General features: G+C 43.8%; 1 protein-coding gene across 3 annotated transcripts in view; it reads right to left on the bottom strand.

The window, feature by feature from the left end:
• Gatad2b (GATA zinc finger domain containing 2B) overlaps positions 1-10,978 on the bottom strand; it is an 82,998-nt gene extending 72,020 nt beyond the window's left edge. The window contains exon 1 of one of the 3 annotated variants that reach the window (XM_006976255.4): positions 10,695-10,978. The gene's annotated coding sequence lies outside the window, so the exon portion shown is untranslated. Of the gene's footprint in view, positions 1-9,756; positions 9,939-10,694 lie in introns of those variants that run through there. The other 2 variants (XM_015995143.3, XM_076574480.1) reach the window with 2 other exon arrangements.
• Positions 10,979-16,265: the final 5,287 nt, after the last annotated feature.

Raw genomic sequence — 16,265 nt, 5'->3', positions numbered from 1 at the left:
TCGAGACAGTTTCTCTGTGTAGCTTTGGAGCCTGTCCTGGAAGTTACTGTGTAGCCCAGGCTAGCCTCAAACTCACAGAGATCCACCTGGCTCTGCTCCCGAGTGCTGGGATTAAAGGCATGTGCCACCACCGCCCGGCTGGTAGTCATCATTTCTAAGTTTAGAAAATTAAAACTTAAAGATATCAAGTGACTCAACCAAGATCACACACACACACACTGTAGATGAACTAATACTCTACCTTCAGAACAGACATCTTCTAAATTTATGTAGCATTTTCTAAACCTACAGAAATGTTCATTTATGCAACAAATGTTCCTAAGTATCTTTTAGAAGACAGCATTTTAGGCACTGAAAATACATTGCTTTTTAAATTTTGTATTTTATTATTTTATGTGTGTGGATGTTTTGCTGGCATGAATGTCTGTGCATTATGTGCATGCAGTGCCCAAGGAAACCAAAAGAGGTCATCAGATCCCCTGGGGCTGGAGTTACAGACTGGTGTGAGCCACCTTGTGGATTCTAGCAATTAAACTCTGGTCCTCTGGAAGTGCAGCCAATGCTTTAACCACTGAACTATCTCTCCAGCCACTCTATTCTGCTTTTAGGATACTCACATACTCCTGAGAGATTATAAAGTATAGTGAGATCAAATAAAATGTATTTAAATCTTTATGGGCAAGTAAGAAAGCTTTCTAGAGGAAGCAGCATTTGAGATGAGATTTGGAGATTGATCTGGGAACTAAAAACTGTATTTGTTCATGTACTAATTGTAAAAAAGACATACTAGATAGAAAAGCAAAGGTCAAGATCATAAATGGCCTTGAATGCTAAGCAAGTTTAAATTTTATCATTTAATGACTGGAAACCATTGAGTATTTTTAACAAAAATAAGCAGTATTTAGAAGAACACTTTGAAGACAATATGATTAGAGTTTAAAAGAAAACAAGAAAAAGTCAGTTACAGTGGTCCATGCTTGCAATCCCAGCACTCAGCAAATCAAGGTAAGAGGACTCTGTTAAATGTTAAAAGATGGCCTAGGCAATATAGAGTTCTAAGCCTGCCTGGAACTACAGTGAGAATCTTATCTCCAAAATGAACAAAAATAGGGAATGCACCAAGATTAAAAGAATTATAAAAGATTGTGGTGCCCAATCTGGTAGTAATCTTAGCACTCAGGAAACAGAGCCAAGAGGACTGATCCAAGTTTGAGGCCAGCCTGCTCTACATAATAAGTTCTAGGCCAGCCTGGTCTAAATAATGAGGTCAACACTCAACACAGCCAGCCAGAACCTGGGAGCACACATCTATAATTCCAGTAGATGGAAGCAGGGGAAGGAAGATCAGAAGTTTGAGATCATTCACCTCCACATATCCATCCTGGGCTACAGGAGAACCTATCTCAAAACACAAAAATAGGCCAGGCATGGTGGCACATGAGTTTAATCCTAACACTTGGGAGGCAGAAACAGATGGATCTCTAGGAGTTCCAGGCCCAAAGCTACAAAGTAAGACTGTCTCAAAAACAAACAATATCGGGGCTCACAAAAGACAGACAACAGGTGGTGATACACTCCTTTAATCCCAGCCTTTAATCTCAGCACTTAGGAGGCAGAGGCAGGCAGATCTCTGAGTTCAAGACCAGCCTGGACTACAGAATGAGTTCCAAGACAGCCAGGGCTACAAAGAAAAACCATGTCTCGAAACCCTGCCCACCCTCACCCCCAAAAAAAGACAAATACGCAAACAAAAGACTTTGTTGCTGTGGGATGGTCTGTATGTCAAATTACTCTGATTGGTCAATAAATAAAACACTGATTGGCCAGTGGCTAGGCAGGAAGTATAGGTGGGACTAACAGAGAGGAGAAAAGAAAGAACAGGAAGACAGAGGGAGTCACTGCCAGCCGCCGCCAGGACAAGCAGAATGTGAAGATGCTGGTAAGCCACAAGCCACGTGGCAAGGTATAGATTTATAAAATGGATTAATTTAAACTATAAGAACAGTTAGCAAGAAGCCTGCCACAGCCATACAGTTTGTATGCAATATAAGTCTCTGTGTTTACTTGGTTGGGTCTGAGCAGCTGTGAGACTGGTGGGTAACAAAGATTTGTCCTGACTGTGGGCCAGGCAGGAAAACTCTAGCTACACTTTGTAGCAATATTCTATATCAGAGTTTCAGTGATGGGCATGAATTAGTGAACTAGCAGTGAAGATTCAAAAGAAACCAAAGATTGAGAAATATACACCAAACAACAAATAAAAGTAATGGGCCTAGTGGCAACATGTAAACTAAATAATCCTGGCATTTAAGAGGCTGAAGCAAGGGGACTATGATTCAAGACCAGCCCGGTTTACATAGCTAGTACAAAGAAAAAACAGACAGAGGGAGTAGGAGAGGAAATGCAGAGTGATTATGGTAAAAATACATTGTATACATTTTCAAAGAATATATAAAAATTATTATTAAAAAAAGGAGAAGTAGCAATGGTGCTCACATTTCTTGCTTAGATGACTCAATGACTCACAAAAGGGAAACTGTTGACGGGAGTATTATATTTGGAATAACAGAATATGAAGGTAGATATGTCTAGCTTTAGGTGGGATATGATTAATATATAATACACATAAAGAGTTTTCTTAAGGGCTGGAGAGATGGCTCAGAGGTTAAGAGCACTGGCTGTTCTTCCAGAGGTCCTGAGTTCAATTCCCAGCAACCACATGGTGGTTCATAACCATCCGTAATGAGATCTGGTGCCCTCTTCTGGCATGCAGGCATACATCCAACAGAACACTATATATAATAAATAAATCTTAAGAGTTTTCTTAGTAAGTAAACATCACTTATTTCAATGGAAATACAATCATTTTGCACTATTTATGTAATTCTTTAAAGTTACAAGGCATTTTACAAGGGCTAGAGAGATGGCTCAGTGGTTAAGTGCATGTACAGCTCTTCCAGAGGACCTGAGTTCAGTTCCCAGTACCCACATCTGGCATCTTGCAACTACCTGTAACTCCCTTTCCAGGGGATCCAATGCTCTCTTCTAGTCTTTCTGGGCACTGTATGCATATGCACACATGTACAAACAAAAATTTTTTAAATAAAATAAAATTTTATAACATTTTGGAATCCCATATTGTATTTATTACATTTCATACTTTGTGGTAAATGAAGTTTACACGAAGTTAGGAAGAGAAGCTATTATTCCAATTTGATCAACAAATATTTAGGTCAGGCATGGTGGCACAATCCTTTAATCCCAGCACTCATGAGGCAGAGGCAGTCGGATCTTGTGAGTTAGAGGGCAGCCTGGTCTACAGAGTGAGTTTAAGGACACACTGAGAAACCCTGTCTTGAAAAACTATACATATATATAAAATTTAGAGTATTAACTATATGATAGGAATTGTATTAGGCATTAAACAAAATACCAGAATAAAGACCTCCAAAACCTTTATCGTAAGAGGGGAAACAACAAGGAATAAATATGACAAGTGAATTTTTTTTTTTTTTTGGTTAAAAAAAAAAAGGCACAAGTGAATGCTCTTAAGCTATTAAGTGCCATGAAACAGAAAAATGAGCAAAGGAAGACTACTAGGTATGAGGATAGATAGGGCTGAAGGTAGAGTGCTTAAGAGTTAGGAAAACTTAATGTGGTGGTGCATGCCTGTAATTTCAGCATTTGTGAGGTAGAGGCAAGAGAATCCAAACTTCAAGGACACCCTCAATTCCATAGTAGCTTTAAGGTCAGCCTAAGAGAGCTGAGACCCTGACATGAATGAATGAATGAATGAATGAATGGATGGATGGATGGATGGATGGATGGGCTGGTGAGATGGCTCAGCAACTAAAGGCACATGAGACAGAGAGAGAGAACTCAATATTTATTATGAGCACTGGCTGTTCTTCCAGGGGACCTGCATTCAGTTCCTATCACCTACATAGTGGCTCCTAACTGTAACTCTAGTTTCAGGGGACCCAAGTCTTCTCCTGGCCTCCACAAACACCAGGTACATACAGTCCACATAAATACATAGAGACAAAACACTTATACACATAAAATGAAAAGTAAAAATAAAAAATAAATGATAGAAATAAGGCCTCATTGAAAAGATAATATTTAGTCAGGCATGGTGGCTCATGTCTGTAATCCCAGTACTTCAGACGCTGAAGCAATAGGATCATAAGCTCAAGGCTACCTCAGACAACATAGTTAATTTTGGGATATAGGAACTCAGTGGTTGCAAACACTGGCTGCTTGTTACATGGGGCCCAGGTTCAATGTTCAGTACTCACACGGCAGCTAACAACTGTCTAACTCCAGTTCCAGGGAGGTCTGACACCCTCTTCTGGCCTCCAAGAGCACAAGGCATGTAAGTGGTACACAGACATTTATGCAGGCAAGACACTCCCACATATAAAGAAAAAAAAAATATATGACACTGAAGCAATTATTTGAAAGAGATGTGGCAATTAGCTGTATTATCTCAGTGTGAAAAAACTAGCTATTTTCTGATAGGTACTCATTTTAAGACTTGGGAGGCTGAGGCAGGAAGATAATGAATTCCAGACCAGGCTGAACTATGTGGCAAGTCATAAAGAAACCATAGTTCGTGCGAAAGATAAACAGTATAAGGAGCTAGAGATTTAGCTCAGTTGTAGGGCACTTGCCTAGCATGGGACAGGCCTGGGTTCTACTTCGAACACCTTCAAAAAAGAAAAAGGAGTGAAAAAAAAAAGCACACCTATAATCCCAGAACTTAGGAGGCAGAGACAGGTGAATTTCTGTGAAACCTTGTCTCAAAAAAAAAAAAAAAAAGAAGAAGATTCTCCAGACTTATTCTTCATTATTATCACTTTGCCACTTATTAGTCTAGTCCCTTCTTCCAGAATTCTAGATCTATGTACTCTCAAAAAGCTCACTATAAATAAACCCTCCAGTTAACACTGCAATCCTTCAAAATTACACTAAGATTTTATTATTCCTGATGCCTAATACAAATTATCCTCACATCCCAATCCATATTTTAGAAGATTATAAATTTTACTCTCCCCTACACACAGCCCAAATAATACAGAATCAACAAAGTTTTGATCAGGAGTCTTTTTTTGAGACAGGATTTCTCTGTGTAGCCCATGCTCTCCTGGAACTCGATCTGCAGACCAGGCTGGCCCTGAATTCAGAGATCCGACTATCCAGAGTGCTGGGATTAAAGGCCTACACCACCACCATCACCATCACCACTGGCTGATCAGGCATCTTACAGTATAGTAAGTAGTTAGTATGTCAGGCTCAGGTAATGGTTAACATGAGTTATCTAAAAAATGTGCATCAGTCAGGTGTAATATACATTAAGAGAAGATTTCAACAATTAACACTTTGCTTAATTTCTTTAGCAACTGGATAATATAAAAAAAAAATGCCAGATATGGTCTCAGATACCTTTAATCTCAGCACTTAGGAGGCAGAGTTGGACAGACCTCTATCCCTATGACTTTGAGGCCAGCCTGGTCTACACAATGAGTTCCAGGCATAATGAGACCCTGTCTCAAATACTACTACTACTACTACTAATTAATTAATTAATTAAAATTAAAGGTGGGTGTAGGCAGGTACACCTGTAATCCCAGGACTTGGGAGGCTGTGTCAGAAGGAGCAGGAGTCTCAGGCCAGCTAACTCAAAAGCCTAAATAAATAAGTAAATAAAAATAAGCAAACACTCCAGGTGGTGGTGACGCATACCTTTAATCCCAGCATTCAAGGCAGGCAGATCTCAGTGAGTTCAAGGCCAGTGTGGTCTACAAAGCAAGTTGTAGGACAGCCAGAGTTGTTATACAGAGAAACCCTGTCTTTGGGGAAAAAAAAAAAAAAGCAAATACACCAGGTGGGATGGCACACACTTTTAATCTTAATACTGGGAAAGCTCAGGAATCACACTGGGAGTTGAAGACCAGCATGTGCTACAGTAAGAAACTGTCCCAAAAAGTTCACATATCAAAGAGATACATACAATCACTATGACTCTTTTATATCTGGGAATTGAACATTTCATACCTCAAAAGAAACAAAATAGCCAGGCATGATGGCATAGGTTTTTAATCCCAGCACTCAGAAGGCATATGCACGCCAATCTCTTAGAATTCCAGGCCAACCTAGCCTACATAGCGAGTTCCAGGCCAGATTCTGTCTCAAAAAAAAAAAAAAAAGAGAGAGGGAGGGGAGGGGAGGGGAGGGAGAGAGAGAGAGAGAGAGAGAGAGAGAGAGAGAGAGAAAGAAAGAAAGAAAGAAAGAAAGAAAGAAAGAAAGAAAAGAGAGAGAGAGAGAGAGAGAAAGAAAGAAAGAAAGAAAGAAAGAAAGAAAGAAAGAAAGAAAAGAGAGAGAGAAAGAAAGAAAGAAAGAAAGAAAGAAAGAAAGAAAGAAAGAAAGAAAGAAGAGAGAGAGAGAGAGAGAGAGAGAGAGAGAGAGAGAAAGCTGTTACTCTTGCTACTCTAATCCCAAATACGTCATAGTTTCTGGCCAGTCGTAGGCAATCCAAAGCAGTGGCAAATTAAAAGAATCTGAGGAAAGAGGAAAACACTACGCATCACAGAGCCAACCTGTTACACCTTAATGACCATGTGTCACTCCTCTCCTATTTTATGAACTCAGGTTGCATCGAAGCATTTCATGAATCCAAAGAAAAGGTAAAAGACACCACATGAGGGCTCCTGTCACTACTACAGAGAGAAGGATCCCTGCTTCACCAACTGAATCACCAAAAATCTCCAATTAGTATATAGAAAAAGCTCCAGGCACAAACATGGTATGTACTCACTCATAAGTGGATACTAGAAGAACAATCAGACTGCAACCCACAGATCCAGGGAGGCTACATAGCAGGGGGGACCCTAGGATGACTGTGGCTTATAATAAGTTTTGGTTTCACTCAATCACTGGGCAAACTTCAGTGAAACATTTCATTATTAAGATAAGAATTTGTACTGTATCAAGCTGATGATAATAAAGTAGAAGTTTTAGACTACTGAATATAAACAAGAGCACTATCTCCCCCAAAATCAGTCTTTTTCACAAAAAACAAATTCATTTTCCATGCTTAACCAAAAGCAAGTGAACTGCAACTGTGTGGCATCATCTTGGTGGGATTTTTCCCAATACAACAGGTGGACAGTTTTATGCCAGAACTAGAGTTGGAATCTGGGTTGTATCTTTTTTTTTCTCCTCTCCTTTCAACGTGTCTCAGAAAATACTTGGTACTGTACATTGACATCTAAGAACACTGCATTGTAAGTCCTGCAAATGTCTGAAAAACAAAGTCCCTTGAACCCATTTATTGCTCAATCTTACAATTTCTCTAGCAGCTGTTTCATCAACCAAACCTATTTGGCTTTTCTCTAAGCAAGCAACATGAGCCTCCTGAGCTAAGTGCAGAGGGGCTGCTCGTTAGCATGTCTCCTAATAGGGTGGCTAACACAGAACACGCTCCCGAGTCTAGAAACTAGTACAGCACAGCTGCTGTTTCCCTACACAGCTCGGGGAGTGAGAAGGAAAAAGATCAGTTAAGCTGAGGTGAGAGGTCTGTTTGGCAAACACATATAGCTCACTGCTTAAAACAAGGAGTAGAGCCAGCAGTGGTGGCGCACACCTTTAATCCCAGTACTTGGGAGGCAGAGGCAGGCGGATCTCTGAGTTAGAGGTCAACTCAGTCTACGAGTGAGTTCCACGACAGCCAGGACTACACAGAGAAACCCTGTCTCTAAGGAAGAAAAAAAAAGACAAGGATGAATCCTGAGATATCAGCATAAATATTAAATAACTTTACAGGTACAATGACACCTTTTCAACCCTGGTGCTGTACTCTTAACCAGGGCCAAACCTAGAGAGTGCAGCTAAGCCTAGTGGAACAGAGAAAGGTGTTAGAGACTCCACTGACCACAACAAAGAGAGGAAAACACACAGACCTTATTTTTGAGGGTGCGGCTCAAAGTCTCTAATATGATATGAAACAGGATGACCTTGAACTCCTTATCCCCTTGTTCAGGATGAAAGGCCTTAACCAGTCCTTTTGTTCGTTTGGGTTTTTTAGTTGTTTTAAGAAAGGATCTTAACTCAGTAGCTCTAGCTATCCTGAACTGTTGTAGCTATCCTGAACTTGCTATATAGTCCATTCTGCCTCAAATTGTCACAATCCTCTCTTAGTTTCCCAAGTGTTGGGGTTACAGTCATGAGCCCAGGGAACACAGACTTTACAAAGTAATTTAGAGCTGTGAGGGTCAGAAAAAATTCCTTACACATGGTCGTATGCTAAACACAGTTTAAGTTATTGCCAGGACTGATCAGGGAACCAGGACAACTTTGTTTCTAAGACAAGTACTTAATGTAGCCTCTATTCCGACCCTGTTGAGACTATATCTAAACAGGAAGTTAACAGACATGACATAGTCAGGGGAAGCAAACCACAGTGTCATAAAGATGGATGCTGCTGTCAAGCACAAATTACTCTCACCTCATTTAAAATGTTCTGAATTAAAAAATAGGTAGCATAAAAGTCTATAAAACTCATCTCTTCTCAAACTAGGTCACTCAACCTACAGGTCCAGCCTTCTGATTCCTGTGGATTAATATTTACCTACCTCTCTCCATGACCACTTTCATTGCTCCCAGACTGAAAAGTGTATATCAGTCATACCGGACCAAATATTCACCATGGACTATTTATAAACCTATCTTCTTAAAAAGCCCAAGGAAAGTCTTTGCCTGATCCAGCCCAGCATCTGTGGTGGACTCAGTTACACTACCAACAGATACACGCCTTCCTTCAAAATGAGCTTACCCTCTCACACCACTATCTTGAATATCACCAGAAGTTGCCTCCTTACCAATCAAGTACACACACAACATTCTCTCCACCATCACCCCCCCTCCCCAACCCCGTGTGTTAAATACCCTGGAACTTTAAGTTATAGACAGCCATGTGGGTGCTGGGAATTGAACTCGGGTCCTCTGGGAAGAGCAGCCAGTTCTCTTAACCCCTGAGCCATTTCTCCAGGCCCCTTCTAGAACAATTCTTATCAAGACTCCCACACCAAGAATATAAATCAAAGTGGTTATCAGACTTCAAGGAAGAATTTAAGTTCATGTACCAAAGAAAGAGCAATACAGAAATCACTCAATTCTCATACAGGATAATCTCCAACAACATATAGACACTATACAGAAGCCAAAAAGAACATCAGTCATGTGCTGTAGGAGGGACACTGGATGGTTGAAGGACAGAGGTGGGAGGGGAAGATTTCTTTTCACTCTGTACCACATTCATCCGTTGCTGTTCAAATTATAAATTTCTAGAAAAGAAAATGTCCTAAAACTACAAAAGCACCAGCTCTTCTCCAACCCACATGGTTTGTAAAAGCTACTTTTACTCCAGCATCAAGCACGAATTCAAACCTTTTGCATACAGGCATGAAAACACTGCCTCTTTGCTAAAATAGGTTTTAATTTCTATTATTCCCACCTCTAACACACACACACTCACACACAAGCCCTCCAAGTAATCAATCGCCAGATGAGAAAACTGGTTCTCAGGAAGCTACATTACTCTCCAGAAGAGAACAGGGAAACACTGTTAACTTCAGCATCCACATGCTCCCCACCAGTAATGCCTCCATCTCCACCTCAGTGCCAGTCCTTATGAACTAACATCCGATGTTTGGAGGAAATTTAGTGCTGGAGATGAACTCAAAGAGGGCACCATACCTTTGCGAAGTGGGGAAGCTACCCCGGGACGGCGATGAACACCTAAATCTGCATTCACAGGAGTAACTAGCTTCTTCAGACACTGAGCCCGAGGAGTCAGAAAGTACTCTAAGTTCTGGTCTGATCGGGAAAGGTAAGTTCTACTTCCATCCACCCTCAGGAACCGAACTGGGTAACAAATCCTGTGTGTCCAAGAAGTCCAGCTGAGAAAATGGGTGGTTTGGTCGCTGCTATACGAGGTAAGTAACCCACCACACAAGTCAAGACAATTCCCTTTCCTTACGGAGGGCAGGGAACGGCGGACGACGGAATCAAGGGGTAAGGCTCTGCACTCCTGATCCTTTCCCCCCAAATAAAGACAATTATTCTGCGTTCCCTTCACCCTTCAGGATCCCCCTTGCCTCGTATCCGCCGTCAAACCCGAGACTCAGGGCTGGGAGCGGCCCCCGCACCCTGAGGGCACCGCTGGGGGCGGAGAGTTAAAAAACACGGAGGGGAAGACGCTGCGCGCCGGTGGAAAAGAGGGGAGCATGGCGGGCATGAGGTACTGAGTGAACACGGGGATGGCGAGGGAAACGGGGAGCAAGGGAGGGGAGGAAGAGTGAGAAGGGAGACACGGAGGGACACCACCAAGCCGGGTCGCGCGAGGCCTAAGTGAAAAAGACCCGGGCGCGCGCGGGGAAGAGGGGGGGGAAGAAGGGGGGGAGGGGAAGAGGTGAAGGGGAGCGCGAGGCGGGGGCGCGCGGGCCGGGCTGGGGGGAGGGGACGCCAGGCGGGGGCGCGCGGGCGGGCGTCGGCTCGCGGGCGCTTCCCCTCCCCCCGCCCTCCACCTTTCCCTTCCCCCCACCGCCGCCTCCTCGCAGCCTCGCTCCCTCCGCCGCTCCTCACCGCCCCCGGGCGGGCTGGCGGCCAAGCTGGCCTAGGCCGGCGCTCCTCACCTGGCAGCGGCGGCGGAACTCCCGACTAGGTCGCCTCTTGAGGCGGCGGCGAAGGCGTCGAAAGAAAAAAAAAAGAGGCGGCGGCGGCGGCGGCACGGTGGGATCCAGACCCCACCGGCGGGTCCGGGAACGGGGGTGGGGGAGGGGGCGGGCCGGGTCGGGGAGGGCGGGCGGGCGGAGCAGACACTGCGGTACAGACAGGGGCAGCAGCGGCGGCGGCGGCTGCACCGGCGGCGGCGGCACCACACAAACAAGGACGCTGATTGGGCAGCTGCCAAGCGCCTCGACTCCGCCCTAACCACACGCCACGACGCCCATTGGAGGGCCGTAGCCGGCCTCCCGCCCTCCTCCTCTTGGTCCCACCAATAGGAAGCGGGATACCGAAACTTCACCCCACCCTTGAGGAGTGGGTGGCTGGAGACGTGGTGATTGGCGTCGAGAGGGCCCAATCACCAATGGAGAAGGGGGATGGTCTAGCGGGGGCGCGTTAATGGGTACCTCGGCCAGTCCCAGACACATCCGGGTCTTCGACAGCCCATTAAGTGTCGGGGGTCAAAAAATCGCTTCAGGCTGCAACTTTACCTTGGAGACGTTTTGGTCCCCAGGCAGCCGCCGTACCATCTAGTCTCTCAAAACCCGGGATTCTCCCTTGGCCAGCCTCCTCCTTTCACGTCTAAAGATGGAGACTGGGGACGGTGCTGGGCTCTACGTTTGGGTGGGTGGTGTTTCGTCGCGACAGAATCCATGAATTTAGGGACAGAACTAGCTTTGGGGGCTCGGGCCTTGTTGTCTCTCTGGGGTGTGGCCTGCCTCGTTCTGCCGAAGGCCTTGGGCTCCTGGTGTTAATTTACTCCTGGTCGGTTCCTCATTGACTATAGCATAACAGCAGAAAAGAAAGAAAAAAACTAACCATTAGCTCCATTTACTGATAAATCACGGCGTGCATAGCGTCTGCCCTGGGATCGGGTCTTTTTCTGCTCACAGCGAGGAAACAGTTTCCCACCCCACCCGATCGATCGCAACTAGCCAAGTCAGGGCCCAGCTTCTCCTCCTGCTAGCCCGGCGACCTCCTACTTCCTCGAAGCAGTTAGGCCCGCCTACACTCAGCGTTTCTAGAGCCCTTGACCCTAAGTATTCTTTCTGAGCACCTTAGAGCTGAGCACGAATTATCACAAACATGAACACGTTGAAGAAATAATAACATTTCGGGAAGCAAGAGACTGTGTGGGGCACTGTGCCAAGAGCTTTAGATGAATTCTGATTCTCTGTGAGGTCGGTCCTGGTCATCCTGTCTTACAGATGAGGAACATGAGGTGTAGATCAGAGGGCTTGACAAAATGACACATGTGGTGGGGTTGGAATTTAAACCTATGTGTGTTAAAGAACGGGGTCAGAGAGATGAAGGGACTCGCCAAAGGTAGACTGCTGACCACCACGCAGTGGTTGAAGGCCAGGAATAACTAGTTCCAGAGACAGAGACAGGAGAACCTTTCTGGTGTTTGTTTTGTTTTTGTTCTTTTGAGACAGGCTTTCTCTGTGTAGCCCCGGCTGTCCTGGAACTCACTCTATAGACCAGGCTGGCCTCGGACTCAGAGATTGGCCTGCCTCTGCCTCCTAAGTGCTGGGATTAAAGGCGTGCGTCGCCATCAGTCGCCATCGCCACTTGGCTAGAACACATTTTTCAAATCACTGTGGAAATGAAATTGTAAGGCTGATGTGGAGGGACACAAGTGTAACCACAGGACATGGGATCGTTTCAGATGAGCCTAGGCTAGATATGAAGACGCTGTTTTAAAACTTCCTTTAAATGGGTGCTGAAGAGATGGCTCAATGGTTAAACACTTGTTGCTCTTCAGAGGACCCAGGTTCTGTTCCCTGCACCCACATGGTAGTTTACAACCATTTGTACCTCCAGGAGATCCATAGCCCTGCTCTGACTTCCCTGAGCACCCACACTCATATTATGGCACATACACATACATGCGAGCAAAACACACGCATAAAATAATTTTTTTAAATTTGTTTGTTTTGGTTTTTGAGACAGGGTTTCTCTGTGTAGCCCTGAGTGTCCTGGAGCTCACTGTGTAGACCAGGCTGGCCTGGAACTCAGAGATCTGCCTGCCTCTGTCTCCATAGTGCTGGAATTAAAGGCCTGAACCACTACTGCCTGGCCTCAAAATAATTTTTTTAAATACCTAAAATTTTAATTTTTTTAAAGTTGGACTGGGGAATATAGCTAAGTGACAGAATACTAGTTAGCATGTCCAAACCTTATTGCAATATATATTATATATATATATATATATATATATATATTTTTTTTTTTAATTAAAAATTATGATGGAGGTCTGGCTACACGCCCTCAATCCCAGCACCTGGGAGGCAGAGGCAGGCAGATCACTGTGAGTTTAAGGCCAGCCTGGTCTACACAGCAAGTTCCAGGAGAAATAGGGCCACACAGAGGACCTCTGTCTCGAAAAAACAAAACAAAACAAAGAGATGTATGAAGAAAATAAGAAAGAACAAGACTGAGAAACCATACACAGAACTTACAAATACAGGTACCAGTTTGTCCGTGTGTGCACCTAGCATCTGTGGACATCGGAGCAATCTTTCAAAGTTGTCCTCGACCTCAGCTTTTGAGATAGGGTCTCTCATTCAGAGATTGAAGAATGAGTCTGACAGAACAACAAGCCCTGGGAATCCTCCCGTCCCCTCCTCCTTAGCTTTAGGATTACAGATGCATACAAGCCCAACTTTTTAGGTGATGCTGGGGATCAGAATTCAGGTACTCATACTCGGCACCAATTGAGTGATCGCCACAGTCCATTTATTATTTATTCATTTATTTATTACATGTGTATGTGTATGTGCCCATGTGCTGTGTCACACGTGGAGGTCAAGGGACAATTTATGGAAGTTGGTCCTCTCTTTCCACCATATGGGTCCCAGAAGTGGAACTCAGGATGGCCAGATTTCATGGCAAGTGCTTTGACCTTCTGAGCCATCTTGCTGTACCCTGTTTTGTTTTGTTTTTGTTTTTTCTGAAACTGGAACTCACTCTAAAGTCCAACTTGATCTTGAACTTGTGGCAATCCTCCTGCCTCAACCTCCCAACTGTTAAGATTACAATACTGAGCTATCACACCTGGACCACACATCTAATTCTTATTTTAAGGTTAAACAAACATACAAAAAAATCTGTTTGCACTCTAGTATTGTGTCCAAAAGAATAAATAACATGACCTTGAGTTAAAGTACTTAGGTTTAGATCTTGGCTCTGCATCTTACCAGTTCTATGATTGTTGTATGTGTGCAAATTACTTTTTTGTTACCTATGTCCCTGTTTGCCCAGCTATACAATGAAAATGCTGAATATAACTCATGGTTATGGTTGGTATCATAAAATAACACATCTTAAATGTTCAGGGCAGTGCCAACAACAGGCATGTAGTATTTGGGACTGGAAAGATGGCTCAACAGTTAAGAACACTGGCTGTTCTTCCAGAGGACCCAATTCCTAACCCCCACATGGCGGCTCGTGACTATCTGTAATCCAGGGATCTGATGCCCTCTTCTGGCCTCCTCAGGCACCAGGCACACAAGTGGTACACAAACACATGCAGGCAAAACACCCATACACACAAAATTTTATACTTTATTCTTTTATAAAAAGAATGTGATATTTGATACGTATAGTATACAGCAACGGAGACTTTTTCTAATGTTCCACCAATTTCACAATCTTAGCTCCAAATGCAGCTTGTTTACATTCTAACTCCATCATCTTCAGACTTTGCTGTTTTCAGTCACTGACCACATGTGCCAAAATATCCAGTGTAGACCTTGTGTGTGTTCTTAAAGGAGTCCCACACTACACTAAGCCAGGCGCTGGCTCCTGTTAGTCCATCTGGTGGGGCTATTGCAGGGAAAGAGACAAATCCATGGCTCTTACAGAGTAAACTCTTTATTAATTTGTAGATGGTGTGGCAAACATGCCTCAGTGTGTCTGTGGAGGTCAGAGGACTCCTTCCACCATGTAGATCCTGGGGATCAAACTTAGGCCCTTGGACTGGTCTTTAGTGCCTCTACCTGCTGGGGCATTTCGCCAGCCCCAGAGTCAATTCTTAACTACAAGCTTTGTCCATCATCACTGACTGCTGTCTGAAGGCTTTTTTTTTTTTTTTTTTTAAGATTTATTTATTATGTATACAGTGTTCTGCCTGCACATATGTCTGTAGGCCAGAAGAGGGCGCCAGATCTCATTACAGATGGTTGTGAGCCACCATGTGGTTGCTGGGAATTGAACTCAGGACCTCTAGAAGAACAGCCAGTGCTCTTAACCTCTGAGCCATCTCTCCAGCCCTGAAGGCTCATTCTTTAAGGCTTTAAAAAACATGTGAAACATGATAGAAGATGATACCAACCTAAAGAAGGGAACACAAGCACTAAGAAAATGCCTTCGAACAAAATAAAGGGCCATGGACTTTTTATGAGAAGCAATGAAGCTCTAAGGAGGAAAAGTAAACAAGGCCTCAACTGTAATTGTAGTGGACGTGAATGTGAATCTGTCCTGTATAAACTCTGACTTTGAGTTGGTTTGGTTTGGTAGTTTTTCAATTTTTGTTTTTAATCTCCTTATATATCTCTGTTTGACTTGAACTTGTGGTCAGCCTCCTGCCTCTGCTTCTCCAGTGCCCAGTTCTGTTTTCTCTGTGAAACTGACTTTTTTTAAAAAGATTAAATATAGATTTTTTTTTTGCGTGCGCACATGGGGGCTGGGGGGGGTGAGGGTGGGAGTAGGTAGGGGTAGGGGTGGAGTGGGGAGGTAGAGGGGTGGGGAGGCAATGGTGGTGCACACCTTTAATCCCAGCACTCAGGAGGCAAAGGCAAGTGGATCTCTGTGAGTTCAAGGCCAGCCTGGTCTACAGAGCAAGTTCCAGGATAGTAAGGGCTATAGTCTAGAAAAAAAAAAAAAAAAGTTCTTTTCATACAATATATTCTAATTGTGGTTTCCCTTTCCCCAGCTCCTCCCAGATCCTTCCTACCCACCTAAATCCACACCCTTTCTTTTCCTCTCTCAAAAACAGGCATCTTAAAAAGTAAAATAAAAACAAACCATACTAGCACAAAACAAACAAACAGAAAAGAAATAACCAAAGGAAAAACACAAGAAACACACACTCCGACATACAGAAATTCCAGAAAAACACAAAATTGGAAACCAAAAGATATAAGGTTTAAAAAAAATGACCGGGCAGTGGTAGCGCATGCCTTTCACTCCAGCACTCCAAAGGCAGAAGCACGCGGGTCTCCAAGTTCAAGACCAGCCTGGTTCACAGAGTGAGTTCCAGGATACCCACAACTACACAGAGAGACCCTGTCTCGAAACAAAACAAAAAATGATCAAAGCATTCTAAGGGAAAAAAAACTTCAATGATACCATTTAATTCATTTTGCATTGGTTGGGCATGGGGCCTACCCTTAAGTACGGATTGTAGAGCTGAGACTAACTTTTCTTTTTTCTAAACAGAGTCTAACTATGTAGGCCTGACTGGCCTGGAACTCAAT

Source organism: Peromyscus maniculatus, chromosome 6, assembly GCF_049852395.1.
Source record: "Peromyscus maniculatus bairdii isolate BWxNUB_F1_BW_parent chromosome 6, HU_Pman_BW_mat_3.1, whole genome shotgun sequence".
NCBI classification, from domain to species: domain Eukaryota; kingdom Metazoa; phylum Chordata; class Mammalia; order Rodentia; family Cricetidae; genus Peromyscus; species Peromyscus maniculatus.
The sequence above is the reverse complement of the archived record's forward strand: the minus strand, read 5'-3'. Positions and strand labels throughout refer to the sequence as shown.